The 27,205-nt window shown below is 31.5% G+C and overlaps 1 protein-coding gene across 6 annotated transcripts in view; it reads left to right on the top strand.

Annotated features, from left to right (window-relative positions):
- The window catches only part of LOC126883113 (Ig-like and fibronectin type-III domain-containing protein 2), a 1,605,319-nt gene that overhangs the window by 1,092,172 nt on the left and 485,942 nt on the right, over positions 1-27,205 (top strand). The gene's annotated exons all lie outside the window — the stretch shown is intronic.

Here is a 27,205-nt window from a genome sequence, read left to right as displayed (position 1 = left end):
TTAACATGGGTGAAAAATTATTGCATAGGTTAGATTGGATTCCGCTTATGCAATGCCGTTTTATCGAGAATTTTGCTAGCTTGAATATTAAGCTAGCGTGACATCTCTCCTGAAGTTAGGTTAGGGGGTGAAAAATAATTAGGGTGGTAATAAATTAGTTTAACATGGGTGAAAAATTATTGCATAGGTTAAATTGGATTCCGCTCATGCAATGTCGTTTTATCGAGAATTTTGCTAGCTTGAATATTAAGCTAGCGTGACATCTCTCCTGAACCGGGGTTAAGGGGTGAAAAATTATTAGGGTGGTAATAAATTAGCTTAACACGGGTGAAAAATTATTGCATAGGTTAAATTGGATTCCGCTCATGCATTGCCGTTTTATCGAGAATTTTGCTAGCTTGAATATTAAGCTAGCGTGACATATCTCCTGAAGCGGGGTTAAGGGGTGAAAAATTATTAGGATGGTAATAAATTAGTTTAATATGGGTGAAAAATTATTGCATAGGTTAAATTTGGTTCCGCGCATGCAATGCCGTTTTATCGAGAATTTTGCTAGCTTGAATGTTAAGCTAGCGTGACATCTCTCCTGATGCGAGGTTAAGGGGTGAAAAATTATTAGGGTGGTAATAAATTAGTTTAATATGGGTGAAAAATTATTGCATAGGTTACATTGGATTCCGCTCATGCAATGCCGTTTTATCGAGAATTTTGCTAGCTTGAATATTAAGCTAGCGTGACATCTCTCCTGAAGTGGGATTAAGGGGTGAAAAATTATTAGGGTGGTAATAAATTAGTGAAAAATTGGTGAAAAATTATGGCATAGGTTAAATTGGGTTTTGCTCATGTGGCCATGCTAGCTTAAGGTACCTCTAGAAAATACAGTTATGTGACGTTACAAGTGTTTTTCATCGTTTGAAGTATTCATAGAAAATTTGTACTTTGTTCTTCCTTTTCCTTCAATAACTATATCAAACTCCATTCTCAACAAACTGGTATATATTATTACAATGACATACGATAAATGTCATTAGAATTTAAATATTTTTACTTTAATCCGCGAGGACGAGCTGGCCAAATACCCAAATAGGTGGAGGCCAATAAACTAAAGAAGAAGAAGATGAAGAATGTACCTATATATAACCATAAACGCAACCACATAGTTAAACTATGTGACGTCACGGGTCGTTTGAATTATTTTAAAATACAGAAGACTTTAAATTTGTACTTCAAAGTTATTATGAGTTTTTGAAGCGTGAAATTTTAGAAAGCTCATTTTTATACAAAACTGGACATTATTATGTAATAAAAAAAAATGTGCAAGTTCCCTATTGTAACCAGTTTCCTAGTTTTGACAACTGTCATATATTTAAGAAAATATCCATAATAAACTTTTAGTTCTTAGTCCATTGAAATGTTACATTTAGTGTGCATTTCTTAGAGGAGTCAATTTTATTTTTTTAATGTGTAGGGGGGTTCAGTAGAAGCTTAAGTGCAAGTTTTTGGGGTTGAGGCCCTTGTCCCCCGGTCGCCATCTTTGAAAAAAAGAAGTGCAAAGGGCTTTCGCGCTGTATCTCGTAAACTGGCTGCCCTACAGAAAATTTAATTTTACATAAAATGAAGAAAATTAAATTTTTTACAATTTTATATGTATTACTTTTTATCGTAAAGTGACCAAAAAAAAAGTTATTAACAAAAATAAGAGAAAATTTTGTAAGAAATTTCCTTTTGGAGGTTATAAATTTTCACGTTCATTTCACAATAAAATAACATCATACCGATTTTGTAGAGGATTTTTCAATAAACAATTTTCACTATAAATTTGTTTAATTTTATTTATTATCTAGGTTTTACAGCGCTCCAAACTTGACCAGATTCTCGAATTCTCGTAGAAAAATAATGCTTTTCTATCTACAGGGTGTTTCATTAATAATTGTCCATATAGTAACTGGAGAAACCTTAGCACAAAATACGAAGATTTAACCTAAAACACTTAAAAAAATGTGGTTCCTTACTGAGTTACAGGATGTTTTATCTAAAAATTTAAATACTATTTTTGCCCAGCATTTTAAAACTATTCGACGTATCCTTTTCATACTTGGCAGAAAGTGCGACTACTATACACCCTACTAAATTATGATAAACAATCGTTTCTAGCTACTACCAGAGGCGTACGGCAGTGGATAGTAAATGGTTGACCCTTCTCAAATTCTACGCCACTGGAGGAATTACTATTTTAGTGCCATTTTTAGATTTTCCAATACTTTCTACGTAAATAATATGCTCCTCATTGGTAACGATAAAGTCATTAGTTTTCGAGATATTTGAAGTTAAATATGAAACGGCACACTTATTTTGATTAATTCATGGTATGATTCATATGATTAATGTTTCAAAATTATTTGTACCCAGTACTTTAAAACTATTTGGTGAATCCTTATCATACTTGGCAGAAAGTGTAGGTACTGTACACCCTACTAAATTAAGATAAATAAACGTTTCTAGCTACTACCAGAGGCGTACGACAGGGGATAGTGGTAGGTTGACCCTTCCCAAATTCTACGCCACTGACGAAATTGCTATTTTAGTGTAACTTTTTATTTTTCAATAATTTTTGTGTAAATAATATACTGTTCATTCGTAACGATAAAATGATTAGTTTTCGAGATATTTGAAATTAAAAATGAAGCGACACAATACATTAATCAAAATAACCGTGTCGTTTCATTTTTAACTTCAAAGATCTCGAAAACTAATGACTTTATCGTTACGAACGAAGAGTATATTATTTTCATAGAAAGTATTGGAGAATCCAAAAATTGAACTAAAATAGCAATTTCGCCAGTGGCGTAGAATTTGGAAAGGGTCAACCATTCACTTTCCCCCGTCGTACGCCTCTGGTAATTGACAGAAACGTATGTTTAAGATAATTTAGTAGTTTGTACAGTACCTATACTTTCTGTCAAGTATGAAAAGGATACGTCGTATAGTTTTAAAATGCTGAGCAAAAATAATTTTTCAATTTTTAGATAAAACACCCTGTAACTCAGTAAGGAACCACATTTTATTTAAGTGTTTTAGGTTAAATCTTCGTATTTTGTGCTAAGATTTCTCCAGTTACTATATGGACAATTATTAATGAAACACCCTGTATATTAGAAGAGCCGCATTAACCGTTATGCCAACCACGAAAATCAAATTTAAGGTGTATGATCAATTTTGGTCTATTTTTATGTTTTCGAGGTCGCTGAATCCGAATATAAAGTTTATTTTTATCTAGAGTTGGTGGAACATGTTAAAAAAATAAATTTTATACAAAAATGCCAAAAATCAATTTTGATGATTTTTCTAATTTACCTCGCTGTATCTTTGGTCGCTGTAAATATTTCCTTTTAAACATTTTACTGTGTCATCTTTGAAGTATGTAGATAACAATGAAATTTGTCCAAAATGTTTAAACACATTAAAAAAAGAGTTGTTAATTTATTAACATTTTGTCATCATATTTCGTTAGTTTCATGTTTACTTAAAAAAGTTGATTGACAAACTTTTTAGTTTATAGTTTTAACCAACACAACAATAAAATATAGTTCATAAAGAAGTTTTTTGGAAAATTTTAAGTCAAAATATATAATAGGAAAAAAGTTATGTTACTTCATATACAAGCGGCACACCCCAAAAAACGCTTATATCTCGAGATCCTGACCACGGTGTGGTGAATGGCTAATTTTTATCATACTTTATGATTTGATATTAAAAATCGTTTTTTTGCTCTGCTTAAGAATTTTGCGTTTTGCGGTTGCGTCATTCTTCTTCTGAAGCGGCGAATTTGTCCTCAAACAACTTCTTGGGCCTTTTCTATATATGCTTAGAGTTATAAGTTTTATAGTGGGAAGAAAGGTCAAAAACAGATTAATAATAGCATAGGAATGTTAAAATCATAATAAATTGTATGAATAACAAATATACAGGGTGGTTCATCTTATTCGCCTCGGTCTCTGTACGGAAAACCACTTGATATTTTAAAAAAAATTCTTCACAGGAATATACAGGGCCTTTAATACTACAACCTAAAAATAATGTAAATTATACAGGGTGTTCCAAAAAAGAGTGGTATATCAAAGTTATATTTTTTCTTATGGAATTCCGTATATCTGATGACTTTATTGAATTTACCTTAAAAAATAAGCTATACTTTCATAAGAGTTCCCTATACCTAAATACAGGGTGTTTTGATTTATTTCGATTTTTATAAAAATGTAAGGGTTTAGAAAAAAATAAATATCTACGAATCTAATAAGCAGTAACAAATTCTTTCTTGGGCCTTAATAATAAACTATTTAGCATACTTAAACAGATGCTTATTGCAACAAAATTTCTTACAGGGTGGTCAAAATATGAGATTGTTCTATTAACAAGTTCAAACTGTAATAACTTACTTATTTTAAATGGAACACCCTGTATCTTACAAGTCTATCGCGTAGAAAATTTACTTTGCTTTCAATTTGTATTAGGGTTTCCTATACCTATCTTTTTACAGGGTGGTCAAAATATTAGATTGTTCTATTAACAAATTCAAGCTGTAATAACTTACTTATTTTAAATGAAACACCCTGTATCTTACTAGTCTATCGCGTAGAAAATTTACTTAGCTTTCAATTCTAATTAGGGTTTCCTATACCTATCTTTTTACAGGGTGGTCAAAATATTAGATTGTTCTATTAACAAATTCAAGCTGTAATAACTTACTTATTTTAAATGGAACACCCTGTATCTTACTAGTCTATCGCGTAGAAAATTTACTTATATTTCAATTCTTATTAGGGTTTCCTATACCTATCTCCCTTCATTTTTTAAATATTTAAAGATTTCCTAATTTGTAAGCTTTAAAAATTAGAATTAAGTACCTATGTCCTGTTTATGTACAACACATCACCAACAGCGGCAATATACTTAGACAAGATACTGTCATTATAAAATTTTCATTGTTATCATGTAATCACACAGAGTGTTGTATTATTTTAGTTGATTTTGGCCTACATGTGACATTGAATATTATGTTTATATTAAACTGCATACCCTATATTAGATGCCGTATTCTGGAAGAGATTTAAATTATATTTCATTCCGTATAAGTATTTTCTATATCTTAACCCAACGGTTATTAAGTAAATTTAAGAACATCACTTTTTGTTTGAATCTTTGAATCGCAATTACAAACAATTAAATGCAATGGCTACTTTGACGAAAAGGAGCCTATTGTACAAAAATATGTAAAAATGGGTATTTACAGAATAACATGGGAATTTATTTTTACAGAATAACATGTGTATTGAGAATGTTTACATGGAATTGAAGATATTTTAAATATCTTCCATTATAAAGAATAGAATATCGAGTATGTCATTTAGAATAAGAACACTGTGTGATTAAATGATAAAAATGTGAATTTTATTAATGAAACTATCTTGACTAAGATATTTAAGTATATTGCCGGTGTTGGTGATGTGTTGCACATAACCACGACATAGGTACCTACTTAATTCTAATTTTTAAAGCTTACAAATTAGGAAATCTTTAAATATTTAAAAAGTGAAGGGAGATAGGTATAGGAAACCCTAATAAGAATTGAAAGCTAAGTAAATTTTATACGTGATAGACTAGTAAGATACAGGGTGTTTCATTTAAAATAAGTAAGTTATTACAGCTTGAATTTGTTAATAGAACAATCTAATATTTTGACCACCCTGTAAAAAGATAGGTATAGGAAACCCTAATACAAATTGAAAGCTAAGTAAATTTTCTACGCGATAGACTAGTAATATACGGGGTGTTCTATTTAAAATAAGTAAGTTATTACAGCTTGAATTTGTTAATAGAACAATCCGATATTTTGACCACCCTGTAAGAAATTTTGTTGCAATAAGCATCTGTTTAAGTATGCTAAGTAGTCTGTTATTAAGATCCAAGAAAGAATTTGTTACTGCTTCTTAGATTCGTAGATATTTATTTTTTTTCTTAAACCTTACATTTTTATAAAAATCGAAATAAATCAAAACACCCTGTATTTAGGTATAGGGAACTCTTATGAAAGTACAGCTTATTTTTTAAGGCCAATTCAATAATGTCATCAGATATAGGGCATTTTATAAGAAAAAATATAACTTTGATATACCACTCTTTTTTGGAGCACCCTGTATACTTCACATTATTTTTAGATTATAGTATTATAGGCCGTGTATATTTTTGTGAAGAAATTTTTTTAAAATATCAAGTGGTTTTCCGTACAGAGACCGAGGCGAATAAGATGAACCACCCTGTATATATAGATAGAAAAGTAAGCCTAACTTTTGTTTTTATTGTATCCCTATGAGCATTCGAGAATCTGGTCAAGTTTGGAGCGCTGTAAAACATATTATATAAATAAATAGAATTAAACAAATTTATAGTGGATATTGTTCGCTGAAAAACCCTCTACAAAATTGCTATAACGTTATTTTATTTTAAAATGAACTGAAAAAAAGTTAAAACATCCAAAAGGAAACTTGTTAAAAAAAAATTTACATATTTTTGGTTATATCTTTTTTGTTGGTCACTTGACGATAAAAAGTAATAGAAAAAAATTGTGGAAAATTTAATTTGCTACATTTTATGTTTGAATAGATTTTCCGTAGGGTTGGTTTCCGTTTCCAAGATGGCGACCGGGGGACAAGGATGGCGACCCCAAAAACTTGAACTTAAGCTTCTACTGATCCCCCCTACAAATTAAAGAAATAAAATTGACTCCTCTAAGAAATGCAAGGTACGGCCTAAAAAATGTAACATTTTAATGGACTATCTGCATCTAATGACAAATTGTCACGAGGAGAACATAAAGTTTGTCCGACTAGACACCGTTAAGCTATTAACAAATTTTTAGCTTTTTATTAATGATTTTTTTTGGTACGCAGGATCCAGACCTATAATTTATGAATATAAATTCTGACACAAAAAATATTTGAAAAAAATTGTAATTTAGCCAATAATATATACTTTTAATTTAACCTCGGTAAGAAAAGTTATGAAATATTCTTTGTTTGCTTTATCTTATTAGAGAAGACGAAAGCATAAAAATATTCTCATGAGGTTTTGTTGACAATATTACCTTCCTCAGACGCCGAAGAATAAGGATTAGCCAAAAAAGTGGAAATTGGTTTAAAAGGAAAAAAATGTAAAAATTAACTTTTTCCTCCAGGATATTTTTTTAGATTATTTACTCATTACCAACACAGTAAATCCGAGAGAAAAGTGTATTTTCTCTTGAGTTAATATTTGTTTCCCAGTTAGAAATTAGTTTAGTTTAAATTAACTTTACTTTTAAATATTACAGACTATTTTGTCATCAGGGTTCACCAATTAGCGGACCGCTGTCCGCATCCGGACCGTGAGCTAGTTTTGTGCGGACCGTCAATAAATTCAGAATATACCTAGTGTTTGGCAATTTTGAAAATGTTTTGCCATGAAATTGTTTACTATGTTTGGCTCAACTTATGTGTGCAAAGCCGCTTTATCAAGAATGAACTTTATTAAAAATCGGTGGAGATCTCACTTAACAGATGAATATCTCAACTCCCTAATGAGACTCAGTTGCACTAAACTCACTCAAAACTTTAGACAGGTTGTACATAAAAAATGTCATTTTTCTCTTTGATAATTTAATTTTGTGTAGAGTTTTCCCCCTTATTCTTATACTTACTAATCATTAATTTTGAAATTACATACATACATAATCGGTTGCCTCTTTTACCATTAGGTGTCGAGGACTCCTCCTTTATATAATACTCTCTGCAAATTTACACCACTTCTTCCTATCTGCTGCTAAAACTTTTGCTTCTTGCCACGATGTCCCTCTTTTCTTGAGTATTTCGTTTACACTAGTGTTCCAGCTTTTCCTTGGTCTGCCCCTCGTGCTTTTATCCACTGCTTTGGCCTCCCATGTCATTTTCACTTGTCTCTCACCACTCATTCTTATCATGTGTCCAGCCCATTTTAACTTCTTTTCTTCAACTTTTTCGTTGAGCGATTTTACCTGTAATTCATGTCTTATATCTTCGTTTCTTCTTTTGTCTATTCTTCTTGCTCCCACCACTTTTCTTAAGTATCTCATTTCTGTAGCTTGTAATCTTTTTCTTTGTCTGTCATTAAGTACCCAGTTTTCTGCCCCATATATTGTAATTGGCATATACACAGTTTTATATACTGTCATTTTGGTTTTCCTCGATATTTCTTTTTTGTTTAGGAAATTTTTATACAGTGAATAATAAGTTCTCGTTGCCAATTTTATTCTGTTTCCAATTTCATCTTCTTGTGTACCTTTGTTGTTTAACATTATTCCCAAATACTTAAAAGAGGTCTACTTGCTCGATTTTTTGCCCTTCGATTTCAATATTTACAGTTGCTTCTTTGTTGGCTATTGTCATTACTTTAGTTTTCTCCATATTTATTATTAAGTTGTAGTTTTTTAGTTCTTCAGCCCAGATTCTAATGTTATCTGCGAGAGCCTTTTCAGTTCTTGCAACTAATACAATGTCATCAGCAAATGCACAGGCTTCAATTTTTATTTGTTGCAAATTTCTATACCCTATAGCGCATTTTTTAGTTTTTTTCCAACACTTTAATAACTTCATCCATAACGGAAATAAATAACAGTGGGCTTAACACTCCACCTTGTCTAACCCCGTCGTTATTAGAAAATTCGCCGGAGATTAAATTACTTGTCCTGACCTGGTTTTTTGTGTTGACACAAACTCTTTATTACACTTACAAGTTCTTCATCTACTTCCTTGTTTATCAGGCTTTGCCATATTCCTTCTTTATTGACCATGTCAAACGCCTTTTTCATATCTAAAAACGCCAGGTACAGTGTATCGTTTTTTAACAGTGTTTTTTCAGTAATTTGCTGTAGTGTGAATATATGATCTTGTACGCTGTGTGATGGTCTAAATCAACTTTGTATATCCGCCAGTCGAGGCTCAACTATTTCTCGTAGTTTCTTTTCTAGGATAATTTCGTAGATTTCCAACGCTGAGCAGAGAAGTGATATACCCCTATAATTACTGCACTCTTTCGTGTCTCCCTTTTTGTGTATAGGCAGTATTATTGAAATGTTCCAATCCTCTGGGATTTTTTGGTTTGTCCACGCTAAATTTAGTAGGTCATGTAATTCTTGTTTACCCTGTTGTCCAAGATATTTCAATAATTCAGCATCTATTCCGTCGATCCCTGCTGCTTTTAGTTTTTCTAGTGCATCTTCAACTTCTTACATCTTTATTTTAGTTTCATAAACGTCTTCTTGCCCTCTTTCAGATGTTTCATCTGTTATCTGTGTGCGATTCTCTGCTGTTGTATTTTCATTGTTTAATTAAGTAAGCTGTAATAATACTTAATTTTGAAATTAAGTAAGCTGTAATATAAAATTGGCATGTGCATTTTTTTATATTTATTTCCTCTCTACAATATGTTAAGTAGGAGTACTTTTCAGATGTGCATTTAATTAAAATAATTTTCAGATTTAAAGTTTGCAACAAACACCTTGCATTGAAACTAATGTAGAAAAAATAACATGTCAATTAGCATTTTTTACTATGATTATTTATTTTAAATTCCTCAATTTCCTTTCTACAAAATTGAAGATGTCTAAAAACTTCATTAGCATTAAAAATATAAATTCCTAATTTTTAAGATATTCTCAGTAACAATTTACAATACTGATGTTTTCAAAATATACTGATAATAACATCAAAACAATACACAATGAATTTATATTTTATTTATTGTACCAGGAAAACTTACAGAAAAGTATACAGTAACCAAAAAACAGTCAGACATTATTAGTTTTCCTTTCCATATTAGTCCATGTGTGAGGCCACTTTCATATGAAAAATGTTTCTGACTCGATTGCTTTGCGGATTCCTGTTAAAAAATGTCCCCTTTAAACAAATGAGAAGGGTGCCGAGAGAAACAATTTTTTAAGCAAATTCAAAATTACTTTTTTGCCTCGAAAAATGTATTTTTAGGTTTTTTGGGTAATTATAAACAATAAAGGTCTCCTGTCATTTTTCTAAAAAGTTGTTAGTTTTCGAGTTATAAGCGATTTAAAATCTGAAAAATGCGAAAATATGCATTTGCGATGCTTGAAAACTCTTGAAAAGTTTTAATAAAATGACAGATTTTTTTTATTTAAAATGACCCAAAAATGCTAAAAACATATGTTCGCGGGCAAAAAAAGAGATGTTTTGAGTTTGTTAAAAAATATATTAAACAATTTCTGCCCAAAAATTTCGCCCGGCACCCTTCTGATTTGTTTATAAGGGCTATTTTTAACAAGGATCCGCAAAGAAACCGAATCAGAACAGCCAGACACAGGCAGCATAAATCCGGACCTCGGAAGTGTCATAGGTTTTCGAAACGGACCCTCAGGGAAACTAATTGGTGACCCCTGTCCTACATGACTATTAAAGTCCCCAATCAAGAAATTATATTTTTTTGCCCTTGCATTGTTCAATTGTCTAATAGATCGTTTATTATATTAAATAACGTGCTTGCGGGTTTTCATTGTCATTTATTTCAGATACAACAACTTTTTTACAACAAAATTTTTGAATAAATTGTCATCCTTGTGGTATTGGTACTCACCGGATGGACCACAGTCTCTTTGTAAAGACATTTAAGTCGACTTTAGTAAGTAACAAGACATTTACTCAACACACACACTACAAATTACACTATCTGATTACGAAATTAACAGTACCATGCCAATTGCAATAAGTTGTCGAGAAATTGGGATAAATAAAAAAAATTATCGAATGTTGCATTTAATTCTAATAATATTTTATAAGTTTTAACATAAATATTTTATTTACAAATGACTTTGAAAATAATGAAACTAAAATTGTAGAATTATGTTATATTGACAACTAGAACAGGACTAAAAATTTATCAGCAATAATGTAGTTGTTGATATTACGTACTGATATAATAGAACTAACTAATTAACTTTATTATCAAAATTTTGGTCTAGCAATAAATCCTCTTGGACTTTATTTTTTCTTTTATAGTGTTGTTTAAAATCTTAAAGATTTTCAATGAATTTCCTTACAACATTTTTGAAGTTATACTTCTTTAGGCACGAGGGTGAATTTTTACATTCCCTGGCGCATGCGCACACGAACAGTATGGTATTAGTCGCTACATCTTTAAGTTATGTAGCGTAAATAAGAATATATTATGTGTGCGTGAAAAAAATATATTATTAGTGTTTTTAGTAAATACATTTATTATAATTTTTATATCTGTGGATTTGTCTTCCTCCTAATAAGTATTATTGAAAATGTTTATTTTCAATTAATGTATATGTCACCTTGATTGTAATTATGTCCTAGAAATGATCGACTGAATACAAAACCGGTGGTAGCTAATCGGTAGAGCATTCCCTAGGGATCGAGAGGTACTACACAAAATACGGTCACAATCGGAACGATGTTATGTTAATTAAAACAGGGGAGACTTTGTTTACATAAGAATTTTTTAAATAGTCTTTTAGTCTTTTTTAAACAATGCTAGGACAGTTTGAAATAAATAAAGGAATAATAGTCTAGTAAAATAAAATTACACTACATGTAAATCAAAATGTAAATTCGTACAGGTTGAAACAAATTTTATATCAAAGTTTAGGTGGGTACAAAAGATATTTTCAAGAAAGTATCCAAATCATACAAGGGGATCATTTTTTAAATAATTAAAAAGGGGTCATTTTTGCAAAAAAATTACTTTTTTAACTGCTGATGTCATTAAATTACTAATGAAGGTCTATAGGATTGTTTTCTATAAAGTTGAAGGGTAAGTCTTTTACATAAGTCTTACTAAATTAAATTTTACCCGCTATTTATTTAAATAATTATACAAAAAACTTTAAAAACAAATTTGCAAAAAACTATTTTTAGCGTTTTAAATAAGCACTATAAAATATCTTGTTTTACAGGATAAGTTGTGCTATATTATCAGTATTAAGCAAAAAAAAATTGGTCGAAAAATATTTAATATTTTTTGCGATATTGAATTTGTTTATTAAATGTTACCATATTTTCAATTGCAAAAACGCGGTTGTTGCCAAAGAGATATTCACCTGTATTAAATCTTATTATTTTTATTTTTATGTATATTTTCGATAAATGTATTGATAAATTCAAATTTCGATTAAACTGCCCCCTCAAATTGCATTTGAAAATAATCCAAATTTGTTTATAATTTGTTTTTTTAATAACGTCGCGGTGATTAAATATTTTAAAATGCCGTTTCGATAATTGGGTTCCTGGGAATTTTTTACTAATTAACAATTTTTTTTGTCTTTTTTTCCTCTTCTTTTTTTTTTTTTCTTGGCATTGTATTACTACGGGCCCTTTTTGGGTTAAGTAGATTCGAGACCTAAAAATATCAAGATTGGTCTAAAATCACTTAAATAAAATGTGGCTACTTACTGAGTTACAGGGTGTTTTATTTAAAAAGTTAAAAATTATTTTTACCAAGTACTTTCAAACCAATTGACGTATCCTTATCATACTTTACAGAAAGTCTGAGTACTATACAGTCTACTAAATTGTGATAAACAAAAGTTTCTAGCTACCACCAGAGGCGTACGACAGGGGCCAGTTAATGGTTGACCCTTCCGAAATTCTACGCCACTGAGGGAATTACTATTTTAGCGAAATTTTTCGATTCTCCAATACTTTCTATGTAAATAATATACTCTTTACTGGTAATGATTAAGTCATTAGTTTTCGAGATATTGGACCTTAAAAATGAAACGGCATAGTTATTTTGATTCATTCATTCATTCATTCATTTTAAACTTCCAATATCTCTCAAACTGATGACTTTATCAATACCAATAAAGTTATTTACATACAAAGTATTGGAGAATCGAAAAATTTCGCTACAATAGTAATTTACTCAGTGGCGTAGAATTTGGGAAGAGTCAATCATTCACTATCCCCTGTCGTACGCCTCTGGCACTAGCTAGAAACGTTTATTAATCACAATTTAATAGGGTGTATAATAGCCACACTTTCTGCCAAGTATTATAAGGATACGTCAAATAGTTTTAAAGTACTTGGTAACAATAATTTTTAAATTTTTATATAAAACACCCTGTAACTCAGTAAGTAGCCACATTTTATTTAAAAGATTTTAGTTAAATCTTAATATTTTTAGGTCTAGAATCTACAACTCAGAGATTCGACATTCTTAATAAAATTTAACCCTAAAAGTGCCCGTATTAATATAACTCCAAGCAGAAAAAGAAGAAGAAAAAACGACAAAAAAATTTTGTTAATTAGTAAAAAAATCCCAGGAACCCAATGATCGAAACGGCATTTCAAAATACTTAATCCCCACGACGTTATTAAAAAAACAAATTATAAACAAATTTGAATAATTTTCAAATGCCATTTTAGGGGGGAGTTTAACTGAAATTTGAATTTATCAATACATTTATCGAAAATATACATAAAAATTAAAATAATAAAATCTTAAGCAGGTGAATATTTCTTCGGCAACAACCAGGTTTTTGCAATTGAAAATATAGTAACATTTAAAAACAAATTCAATATCTCAAAAAATATTAAATATTTTTCGACCAATTTTTTTTTGCTTAATACTGGTAACATAGCGCAACTTAGTCTGTAAAATAAGATATTTTATAGTGCTTATTTAAAACGCTAAAAATAATTTTTTGCAAATTTGTTTTTTAAGTTTTATATATAATTATTTAAATAAATAGGGGGTCAAATTTAATTTAGTAAGTATTATGAGAAACATTTACCCTTCAACTTTGCAGAAAAAAATCCTATAGATCTTCATTTGTAATTGAATGACCTCAGCAGTTAAAAAAGTAATTTTTTTGCAAAATTGACCCCTTTTTAATTATTTAAACAATGATCCCCTTGTATGATTTGGATACTTTCTTGAAAATATCTTTTGTACCCACCTAAACTTTGATATAAAATTAGTTTTAACCTGTACGAATTTACATATTGACTTTTTTTTATTTTATTAGGCTATAATTGGTGCCTGTTCAGGCACCAATATGTATGGTTCAAATTACACAAATACCCATTATATCTCAAATATTATATTACATACATTTTTATTGTTGAAATGTTTGTCTGATGAAAATCGGCCCGGGTTATCCGGACTTCCGGGTTATCGGGGGCCGACTTATCGGGGTTCCACTGTAGTAGCTAGGGAAATAATCTCTATAATAGTATAAAATATTAGGGAAAATCTTGGTAAAGATATTATGATTTTATTTAGCAATAAATGAGTTGCAATTCGCAACATTTTTTTTATTTCACCGGTAGTTCCAATCATAGCTATTTTTGTACCAAGACAGTAAAGTGACTTTTTATCGAACGAGTCTGATATTACGAGAAGAGCGAGCGAGGCGACTGACAGGCGAGTTCGATAAAGAGTCTTTACTGGCCTGGTGCATACAAAATGTTATCGCCAATCGTAAAAAACATTAACAGTCATATTTTGTTTAATCTTGTTATTGTTCAAACATACAAACATAATGTATATATATATATATATATATATATATATATATATATATATATATATATATATATATATATAACAGGTATATAATATTTGCTGAACAGTTAGGAAACAAGGCTGAAATATTGGGGTAGCAGCAATCTCAAAGAAAACTCTTTATAATAGTTCCAAGCTTTCGAAAATGTTTATTTTCATCATCAGTTTATAATAATAATAAATAATAATTTTTATAAATTTATAAATTTTTAAAATAATAATCAAAATTTATTTCAGTTAGCCTATTTGTTAAATACTGTCTATTTATGATTGTAGTTTCCCTGATGATGAAAATAAACATTTTCGAAAGCTTGGAACTATTATAAAGAGTTTTCTTTGAGATTGCTGCTACCCCAATATTTCAGCCTTGTTTTATATATATATATATAATGGATTTCTACGGCTGTCGACGCCTCTCCATACCCAGCTTCCAATTTTTTCTATCGTAACACATATCTTCATCTAATTGCCTCGAATCCATTGCCTCCTGAATATTGTCCCTCCAGCTTCTCCGTGGTCGTCTTCTTCTTCTTCTCTCCGGTGGGACCCACTCTAATATTTTTTTCGGCCAGCGAGTCTCATTCATTCTTTTAACGTGACCGAACCATGTCAGCTGTCTCTTTTCAATATCGTCTATTATAGTTTTTTCCACCTTCATATGTTCTCTAATTGTTTCATTTCTTACATGTTCTAATCTCGAAACCTGACAACTTCTTCTCAAAAAGTCCATTTCTGTACTAAGTAGCTTCTTTTTATTTCTTGCACTTATGTCCCAAACTTCTGCACCGTAGATTGTAGCGCTCTTCATTATACTTTCATATATTCTTCTCTTTGTTTCCTTCCTGATATCTTTGTCCCATAAAATTGAATAGAGGGATCTAGTGATGCTTCTACCTTTATTGATCCTATGTTGTATTTCATCTTCACTATTTCCTCGTTTGTTAAATATAGCTCCCAAATATTTGCATTGTTTCACACCAACAATATGTCCTTTTTCCAATGGTAGGTTTTCAATGTCTTCGTTTCCCACTATGAAGTATTCTGACTTATCCATATTTATTACTAATCCTGCCTGTTGGTAATGCTCATTTAGCTTTCGTATCATATAGCTTAAGTCATCTTGATCTTGGGCTATAACAACTTAGTCGTCCGCAAAGTATAATGTAAATAGGGAGTCGTCTCCCACTTTCAGTTCCATCTGTTTTACTGCTTTTGTCCACCTCTGTAAGGATTGGTCAAGGTATATTTTAAAGAGAGTGGGAGATAGACAACATCCTTGTCGGAGACCTTTTGAAGTATTAAATGCCTCAGTGAAATTTTTGTTGTTTTTGATTCTGGTGTTAATGGTCTCATACTACAACATTCTAGTTGCTTGTATGAGTTTTTCATCGATACCGATGTCTTTCATTGAATTCCATAGTTCTATTATGGGGACACTGTCATAGGCTTTTTCTAGGTCGATAAGAGCGATGTGGGTTTCCTGATTTCTCTGTATTCTTTTTTCTAGTGCTATTTTTAAAGTGAAGAGATTGTCTGCCGTTGAACGTCCCGCACGAAAACCAGCTTGTTCTTCAGCTTACTTTCCTTGAATTTCTTGTTCTATTTCATTTCTTAATAGCCTGGAGTATAATCTTCCAATGGTGCTGATGACTGCGACAAACATAAAATAAAAATTTAATATAACAGTGATGACAGATGACGTTTACATGATAGCTGCTTTAGATTTTTATTCGATAGTTATCAATATTGAATAATTACTAAATCGGTAAAGTTTTAATTTATTTTGTATGAGTATAATTACAAAATACATTTTTGTACAATATTTTTAATAATTAAAGTAAATAAACTTTAAGTTCACTCAAATAAATAATCTATTACAGCTGTCGACTACTTACATTCAATCTTGGTTAACGTGATTAATATTTGCGGCAGGTAAAGTTCTTCTTCTTTCAGTACAATAGAGAAGTGTTACTTTACTGCCGCAAATGAGTACAATAATGAATGACTTTAGTGACGGTTGTGATTTATTATTCTGATTTTTTTTCTGGCATCTTAATACAGTTTACAATTTTTACTAAGAATTGACAGTAACTTTAGTCTGAAATATGTTTATTTTGGCGTTTCGATTTCCATTTCAGAAATCGTTCCCAAAATAAAAATTTGAATATATTAAAGTTTTCTTTAGTTTGTTTGCATGTTACAATATTAAACCTATTAAAAACGTCAAAGTAAATTAATGCTTCCGTTCACTTATAAAAAGCAATAAAGTTGGGTGCAACTAATTGCCTCCTATATATAGGTAAATTTTCCCGCCATGACTAATTTATGATGAGCCATTTCCCCGAGGAAGAGTCTGGATGGGAGGCAAATTAAAATATTTGTTTTAATCCTTGTGATAAATTAAGGTCCTTATGGAACGTCTTGAAGTTTGGTCGGTGCTTTATTTCAAGGGAATGTCTGGAATGCTTGATAATAAAACTTTAGCCGAAAAATTTTCTTTTATTTAAATTTACCACCGGGCCTGAAATTCTTCTGGTCATTTATTTTCGACGGTTATTAAAGTCTTATTGATACTTTTTCTTTTAATAGATGTTCCCCTCTCAAATGTTAACTTGATTTTTTTTGTGTACATTGCTAACGTTGAATTTACTCAAATATGTACAGTTAGTGTAGGAAACAGGGGTTGAACCTCGCAGAATGGACACAAGTCCGGTTTTATTTTTTTCCTGGTATATCAAGGGATGCTTATTATACGACTAACTTTTTCTTAAAAAAATTCGCCCCGGAATCTCCCTTTTTATCCCTTTAAGAAGGGTAATTTGTGTTTTTTGCGGAACGTAGCCCTTCCTCTACGTTTCACAAAAAATTTACTTAATAGTAAAATTACGAGTACTGTATTCGCTACTATTTAATTCCCGACAGCATATGTCTTTTACCCACCCAGTTTTTAAAAAAGATGTTTTGAAAAAAATTATTTTTCCCTAACTGTCATGGAAATCAAGAAGAAACCCTACGTCAATTAATCACAAATAAGTGGCTGATTTTTAGGTATGCGTTTGATTTAAGGGCAATTGCCCATTTTTTAAGTACAGGGTGTTACATTTTAAAAACCCCTTTTTATACCATCTGAACTGCTTATGCTATAGTAAACTAACTTTCAGCAATTGACCATGTACAAGGATTATGTACAAATTTGTATAATGCACCCTCCGCATATTTTCCCCGGAACCATCCCAAAAAAGAAGGAGTAATAAAGAAAATAATCAAAAATTGATTTTGGGCCACCACTGTGGCTTTAGGGGGTGTTCTTTTATTTTCCATAAGTACGTTATCAATAAAATGAATATGTGACGAAAAAAATATCAAAAATTGGAGCCCGCCAAAGCATTTCTGAGGTTTACGGCGTCACTGTGTTGTAACGTTTTCTTATACGAAAAAAATGCATAGGACCTTATTTGTAGAGATAGTAGTAGTCTTTCTGTATACTAATTCTATATAAGTTTTGTTTCAAATAAATGCATAGGTAATGAGAAAATCTTAAAAATATGCTCGTCAATTATTGATAGAGGTAGTTTCTGCAGTTTATTTTCAAGGATAGGGATAGTTTCTATCCTTTCTATCTTTCTATCTATAGGGATATATTATATACTCACGGACAAAAATATTTCATATGCATATGGAATAAAAAATTTCCTGCCGTTATCCTTAGTCCCCCTGTATCATGGAAAAGGAATTTCTTTTCCGAATGCGATGTTGAGTATCATATATAAATGCTATAATTGGATTTAAATCTGATCTGAGCTTTATGCTGGCCAGTATAATTTTTAAATTGAATCTCATCAAGGTAAGTCCTCACTATGCTAGCGACTTGAAGATGTACATCAGCATAGGCGTAACCCGGGGGGGGGGGTTTTGGGGCTTATAACCCCCCCCCCATTTGGATGTACTTTGGGCTCTATACGCTTAACACCATTACTATTCCCTACTCCCCAGAAACCATCAAGTAGTTGTAACCCCCACTTAGGATCATCCTGGTTACACCTCTTCATTATCACCAATATATCATCTCCAATATGGCTTTCAAATGGCAAAACATGATCTCCTAAAACGTCTTCAATGTATATGTGTTGGCATTCGCCTATTCACCTCCACGTGTTCGATATGTCATTTCAGAGCAATACCGCTCCCTACGGCGCCATCCTCAAAACTAACGCTCTGTGTGAGTTTAAAACTGACATACTCTTCGCCAACTCTTCTGTAGATGAAGTTTTGTAAATCTTGCTTCAATATGGTGAACGCTATGCCAGATGTAACCGCATGCATAGTGTTAATTTTGGTGGCGGCATAGTGCTATAGAGTGGTATTTCTGGGAAAGGAGGTACCGAACTTGTGGAGGCGATTGGGTGAATGGCAGCTGATATGTACAGTTACGATCATTGAATAGTTTACAGGCTTACGTATCTAGGAGCCGATTTTTTTAAATATTACCTCGTTTAAACGCATCTTTTACGTCAAAGTGATGTTACCATTGGTGTACCTAGAATAGGCTGAATAAAATTAAAAAATCAAAATAATATAAATATATTTTACAAAATTTAACAAAACTGCCAAGGGCCATTAGTTTCCGAGGCATTAAGCTAAATAAATACAAATAAGCTTTTTACAAATAAGCCTATACAAATAGTACCTATACAAATAAGCTTTTTTGGAGGAGTTTAATATCGTTTTATTTTATTTTTGAACACGCGAAATTTTTGACAACTATTGACTTTTTGAAATTTTTTGACTTTGACATTTATCAGATCCGTACGACACTGCAACTTTACAGTATTACAATATAAAAGTTAAGGTGTAAACTATTCAGTGATCGTAACTGTACATTAAAAACATTTCATTTTAAAAGATCATGTTTTGCCATTTGTCAGCCATATTGGATAACAAATTTGTGTTAGTGTACCATGACGCAGGTCTTCATCTCGGTAGAATAGTGAATACTTACCTTAATGAGATTCTATCTAAAAATTATACCACCATATAGCTCATATAGCCCATATCAAATGTAAAATCCAATTATACCATTTATATGATACTTCATAGATCAAGAAAAGGAGTTACCGATGTAATTTCCCGAATTGCCACCCTGAAATGGAACTGGGACGACTCACGTCGCCCGAATCAGTGATGGAAGGTGGACGAAGAGATTACTTGAGTGGAGGCCGAGATTAGACAAAAGCAGTAGAGGAAGACCACCTACTCGTTAGACTGATGATCTCAAGAAAATATCAAGGAGAAATTGGATGCAAAGTGCTCAAAATAGGGCACAATGGACAAAAATGAGGGAGGCCTATGTCCACAGTGGACGCAAAGGGCTGTATGATGATGATACTTCAAAACATCACATTCGGAAAAGAAATCGTATTTCTATGACACTGAAGGCAGCACAAAAAGTTTTATTTCACACGTTAATTTCAAAATATGCAATATTTTTATCCGTGAGTGTATTTATGAAAAACCCTATTGATGGAGCATATGCCCATATGGGCCAAAAAGTAAAAATAAGTTTTTTTCAACCCCCCATTTTATTTATTTTTTTTTCTTTGGCTACAGGGGTTGCATCAAGGAGTCGCTTTTGGTGTCATTGCATAGGTAGGTAATAAAAACGTGCACAAAATGATATATTAAGGATTTTAATAAAGGTGTGTGAATTTTTTAAAGAAAATCACTTTCTTTATTAATTCTCCTTTTTTTCTGGGGTAGTTCCGGGAAAAAATGGGGATGCATTATACAAATTTGTAAATAACACCAAAACATAGATAATTGCTGAGACCGGCCCTGGCAAGTTATGGTAAAGTTGTAGTGATATTGTACTCCTAGTTTTTACTAAAAACAAGTGGTATTATTAAATAGTTTTTTAAAACTAAAGTGTTTATCTACTAGATACTACTACGTAAGTCATCTATACGTAATTATTAGTTTATTATTGTGAAAAGAAAACGTCAAATAAGAAAAATACACCAACGTACAATCATTTTGTGAGGTTAGCTAGCATGCGGTTGGTTTGTCACTTACCAGAGTCGGACTTAAGCTTTCGCCACCGCAGCTTAAAATGTCTTCACACAATGTAAACACACCTTCCGATCTAACCAGTCCAGTAAATCAACGTTCAAATATCACAAACAGTTATGCTTCAGCCGCTTCACAGTCTTTTCCGAGTAAGACCCAAGCAATTGTATTTAGTTGTATCGATAATGCTAAACTGCAGGATTATTTAATTCCTTTGGGCACAATCATCAACCCAAAAAATATTATATTTTCATCTAGATTATCTCATAATAGAATCTGCATGTATTTAGCAAACAAAACCGTAGTAGATAATTTCATGACACAACATGGCTCTATAAAAGTACTCGGCGAAGTTGTAACAGCACGGAGACTTGTCTCTCCAGCAGAAAGACTAGTCTTGTCTGGTGTATGCCCGTCAATTCCTCATCAAGTATTAGTTGAAGAATTACAGAATATCGGTTTAAAGCTTATTTCCCCAATAACATTTCTGAAAATTAGCTCCACTCTTCCCGAATATAGTCACATACTGAGTTTTCGGAGGCAAGTTTATGTAAGCCCTATAACATCAGCAATTTCAGATTCTATGCTAATAAATTTTGACCAAACACCTCACCGCATATTTTTGTCACAAGGTACACTCACCTGCTTTATTTGCAAAAATACAGGACACATATCATCCCAATGCAATAACAGTTCAGTAACGGAATCAACTCATATTGAGTCAAACAATGAAGTACCAAATCCAACAGATCCAACAAGTATATTACACAAGGTACCAAACACTCAGCAGTCATCAAGTTATCCATTATCAAATCCGAGCATATCACCTACACCTACAAATCTTCACGACCAAGAAATTACTAATACTCCTACTCATAGCAACACTTTCAATCAACCTCATTCAGCGGCAATACCGTTTTCACAAACTTCGGAGGCAAGACCCTCCAATCTCTCAGCACCTTTTCCATTAGATATAACCTTTTGGTGGATGCGGCATATTTTTCTAATAAAAAAAAAATAGATAATTGCTGAAAGCTTTTTACTCTAGCATAAGCGGTTCAACAACACCCTGTAATTAAAAAATGGGCAATTGTCCTTAAATGAAACCTATACCAAAAAATCAGCCACTTATCTGTGATTAATTTCCGCACGGTTTCTTCTTAATTTTCGTTAAAGTTAGGGAAAAATATTTTTTTTTAAACATCTTTTTTAAAAATTTACATTACATTAGATTAAAAAATCAGCCACTTATTTGTGATTAATTGCCTAGGTATATTGGTCGTAATTTTGTGTTATCTTTTATATTAATAATATAATATGTGTTGGAAAATATAGAAAATCGGTTGGAGTTTTTTACAGGTCTATTGTCAAAATTATGTACTCTACCTACTACCTAACAAACTAGTGTTGTGTTTCAAAAACCCATTCATGATATCACTAAAAGTCTATCATTAAAAATTAATAATAAAAGAAGCAATTTTTAACATGGTATTTATTTTAAAATTATTTCATTAATGACAATTCACCTAACTTTAATTTTTCGTCATATATGTGAAATTTACAACTCTTTTCTTTTCCTCCATTTCACTGTACATATACAAATAACATACAAAACTTAACAAATTGAATTCACAAATAACTATAACTACTAAATAAAATAACTATAATAGCAGGTACAAAACTGAATAAAACCAACTTAGCAAACAAACAATTTTAACAAATAATCAAAAAAGTAAGGAAATCTTATTCTTGTTTTTATTTATCAAAAATAAATTTTTAATTTATCAAAAATTGATAAATTTTATTTATCAATATTATATGTAAGATGTCTTAAAATACTTGAGAGAGTTTCTCACTAATGTTACAAACCATCAAAACAAAACAATGCAGATGTCTGAATGGTTATTTATTAATAATAAGAAAAATTTTAATGGATAAGTTCGGGGTTTATGGGGGTTTTGTTCCCTTAACCCCCCCCCTAACTTTTATGTGCGTTCCAATTAAATTATTTTTGTAGTACCATTAGTTAAACACAATGTTTTTAAAACTTTTTTGCCTCTTAGTACTTTTCGATAAATCAGTTTTAATTGAGATGCGGCTTCTTTTTTAATATGTTTACATACGGGGTCTTGTGCCTTTAAACCCTCCAAATGTTTGTGTACGTTCCAATTAAACTATTATTGCTGTACCATTAGTTAAACACAGTGTTTTTAAAACTTTTTTGCCTCTTAGTATTTTTCAGGTAAGGCACCTTTTATCGAAATGTGGCTTCATTTTTAATATGGTTCAAAGTATTCCTCAAACTGTAATTTATAAATAAATTTTCATATTATTACCAAGTCTCTAAAATTGTACTTAAGTCCATGGGTACATAATTCGCAAAGATTTTACGGCTATCCCTACTTTTTCTGTCTTACACGGCAAATTACATGTAGTAAAATTCACACTGGTATGGATATGTAAACGTTAATATGTAGAATGTCATTCTACTTGAAAATGTCATCATTAACTTAAAGAGATGGCTTTTGAATGTTCTTGGATAACTGTTATTTGTATAATTGCAAATTATTAATTCAGTTAAAAAATGTGATAATTTTTTCACTAAGTATGTATTCAGTGATTGTAATAATTTATATGTACAACAAAAACTAATACTCTATTGAGAAAAGAGGAAAAGTGTTAAAGTTATTTTTTAATAATATATTGTTACTATGGAACGCTCACAATTTTGAACATCTTTAACAACAAAATACTTGGATCACCGAATACATTATCCTAATGTATTCTCTGCTTGGATCTTCCACAAATAATACACAATAAATAACTTTTTATTAAGTTCACGTCTTAAATCAATTATTTATCAAATACACTATATATCAATATGATTTAATCAACAACTCAAAATATTCCCGATGAGATGTCAATTATTTAAAATTGTCACTGATTGTCACTGTCTAACTGACAATATTCTATTCGACTGAGTGCGTTGTAAGACAAAGGTAGATTTGGAAAATATTACCACGGACATAGTGTCCATTTTTTTCGAATCCTGGAAAAACTAATAAATACTTTAAAAAAAAATTTAAAAGCAGAATGAAAGACTAAATTATTACCGAGGGTCGAAAGTCCCTTAGAATAAATAAAAAGTTTATTTTGAATGAGATATTTGAAATTAAAAATTACACCAAATTTTCTCTTAATTTTTCACTTCTGTAACTTATTAAAATAAACATTATAGAAGTTCTCAGGGACTTTCGGCCCTCACTAATAACGTAATATTTCATTCTACGTTTAAATTTTTCAAAAATACTTATTAGTTTTCTCAGGATTCGAAAAAAAATGAATCCCCATTTGAATAGCATTGCAGATGAAAATACGTACCCATCCTCTTAACAATAACTAAACAAATATGTGGTGGATTTGACAAAATATTCAAAATATCTCAAAAAAACTAACTTTTCGAAAAAGTACTAAGAGGCAAAAAGTTTTAAAAACATTGTTTTTAACTAATTGTGCCAGAATGATAATTTAATTGGAACGTACACAAAAGTTTGGGGGGGTTTAAGGAAACAAAACCCCCATAATAAATTTTTTATGGGGTACACAAATTTTACTATAATTTTTTTTTCAGATATTCCTATTATAAGAATGTCACATGTCCGTTTTCAATAAGAAACCTCAAACAGTGTTCGATCTATTGAAAAAAATCGATTTTTATTTTGTAACTTCAAAGGGCTGTAACTTTCTTAGGTGCACATTTGTACTAGGTAAGTTAGGTTCAATCGAACTATTTTTGGTCCCAGAATATATGATTTAATTTATGACCTGTATTTTTGGTACACCCTGTACTTCTATTATTATGATTTCAACGAAATTATTATAGTTAACAGGTAATTTGTATTTTATTTAAATATTAAACTAACTTTCTTTACCTACCACTTTTAAAATTTTTTATTCAAACGATACCAAAAATGTGAACCCGGGATTTGAACCCGAGACCTCTTGATCTCCGGTCACACGCTGTACCACTGAGCTATATACCTTTTGCTTTGACACGTTACAAGATTTCTCATACATACTGACAAATTTAATAGATCAAGTGGTACCAAGAACACTAATATATCCTTTTGTATGATATAATATGACTTATTTGCGCTGGCAGCGCTGATACCTACCTATCTTGAAAGATTAGCAACGAAATACATACTGTATGTGTGCGCATGCGCCCGGAACTATAAAATTTCACTATCGATCGTAAAGAAGTATAACTTCAAAAAAATGTTTGGAGCTGTTTTCACGCATCGTGAAGGCGAGATTTATATTCGAGTAGAAGATGCTCCTGAAAACTCATCCCACCACACTCTAGACAATAATATGGGAAAGAAAGAAATTGCAAAACATACAAAAAATGTAAAAGCCAACACAAAAAGTTCTTATACCTCTACGTATTACAGAGAAACCTAATTATGTAATATTTTAATATTGTTCACTTTATTAACCTTAGTTAAATATTACATCAAAAATATCAGTGTTTAAAGAGCTAAGTTGAACTTTTGGCGAGTAAGCAAAAATGAAATATAAAAAGAAGGATATAATTCACAAAACCACAAAACCACAGACCATAATTATCTCTACCTGGAACAACCTCGTGAAAGTCAACACGTAGATAACACCAGGGACAGAAAAGGTCCGAAATGATCGAGTTAATGGAACTCATATCAGTTTTACAAATGAAGGGTCCGAAAAAATAAATGAGCGATAGTCAGCTTGTGAGATGTGGAGATTTTTGAAGATTAATAACACCGGAAATTAAATTTGTAACCCCTACAAAGTAAACATTTTTACGTTTCTTTTAAATCCTTAAAACGTGAGAGGTTTTAAAAATATATAAAAATTTGGAGCGTTAAACATGTTTCAATGTAGGTTTATGAGGGTGAGATGAAAAGTTACCTAGCCCGTAGCTCTATCATAAAGGAACTAAAATCATTCGGAAGCAGTTTATTTATTGGCTTTCACCTTATTGCATAATATTGGGTGTAAACCACATATCTAATATTCTTCTTCTTCTTCTTCAGATGCCATCTCCGCTACGGAGGTTGGCAATCATCATAGCTATTTTAATTTTTAAGGCAGTAGCTCTAAATAGTTGTTTTGAGCTGCATACAAACCATTCTCTCAGGTTCTTCAGCCATGAAATTCGTCTTCTTCCGATGCTTCTTCTGCCATCTATCTTTCCGTGCATTATGAGACGCAGGATGCCATACTTCTCGCCCCGCATCACATGTCCGAGATACTGTGGTTTTCTTTCTTTAATTGTAAGTTCAACTTCCTTTTCTTTACCTATTCTTCTCAGTACTTCGTTGTTCGTAACTCTATCTACCCAGGAAACCCTCATAATTCTTCTATAGGTCCACATTTCAAAGGCGTTAAGTCGTCTCATTGTCTCTACATTTAACGTCCATGATTCCTCTCCATAGTACACTATATACGTAACATTTTGTTACGTAGAGTTTTGTTTTGTTAGTTTTGTTTGTTTAAGAGCTAATGTTAAATCTTTGCTACATAGGACCTCTTTCATTTTCATAAAATTAGAACGTGCTTTTTCGATTCTGACTTTGATTTCTGCATTGTAGTCATTATTTTCTGTTATAAATGTTCCTAGGTAAGTGTACTTTTTTACTCTTTCGATCTGTTGGCCCTCTACTATTAAGATTTCGTTAGTATTATGGTTGTTTTTACTAATTTTCATAAACTTCGTCTTTTTGATATTAAGAGAGAGTCCGTACTCCCTACTACACCTTACTATTTTACTCATGAGTCTTTGCAGGTCTTGTAAACTATCGGCTATTATTACTGTATCATCTGCATATCTGATGTTGTTAACTAAGACTCCATTTACACTTATGCAGACTGTTTCATCTTCCAGAATTTCTCGCACCTCTTCAGAATAAGCAATAGAGATGATAGTATGCAGCCTTGCCTGACTTCTCTCTTTATTTCCATTTGTTCAGATGTTTCTTTTTTAATTCTTACTATTGCTCGCTGATTGTAATACAGGTGTGTTATTAGTCTTAAATCTCATTCATCTAGGTTTTTAGTTTTCAGAATTTCCATGAGTCGATCATGTTTTACTTTATCAAACGCCTTATTGTAGTCTATAAAACAGACGTAAAGAGGACGGTTAACATCCAAACATCTCTGTCAGCACGTTGAAGGAGAATAATGCCTCTCTGGTACCCATACCGTTGCGGAACCCATATTGAGTGTCACTAATATCCAGCTCCAGTTTAGAGTGTATTCTGGCGTGAATAATTTTCAGCAGAATTTTCAAGGTATGTGACATTAAGCTTATTATTCGGTAGTCACTGCATTCTTTGGCATTCATTTTCTTTGGCAAACACACAAATGCTGATGTCAACATTTCTCTAGGGATGATTCCCGTAGTATAGATGGCGTTGAACAGTTCCACTATTATGTCCAGGTTTTTCTCGTTGACCAACTTTATCAGCTCCCT

The sequence above is a fragment of the Diabrotica virgifera genome, chromosome 1 (assembly GCF_917563875.1).
Source record: "Diabrotica virgifera virgifera chromosome 1, PGI_DIABVI_V3a".
NCBI lineage: Eukaryota > Metazoa > Arthropoda > Insecta > Coleoptera > Chrysomelidae > Diabrotica > Diabrotica virgifera.
The sequence above is the reverse complement of the archived record's forward strand: the minus strand, read 5'-3'. Positions and strand labels throughout refer to the sequence as shown.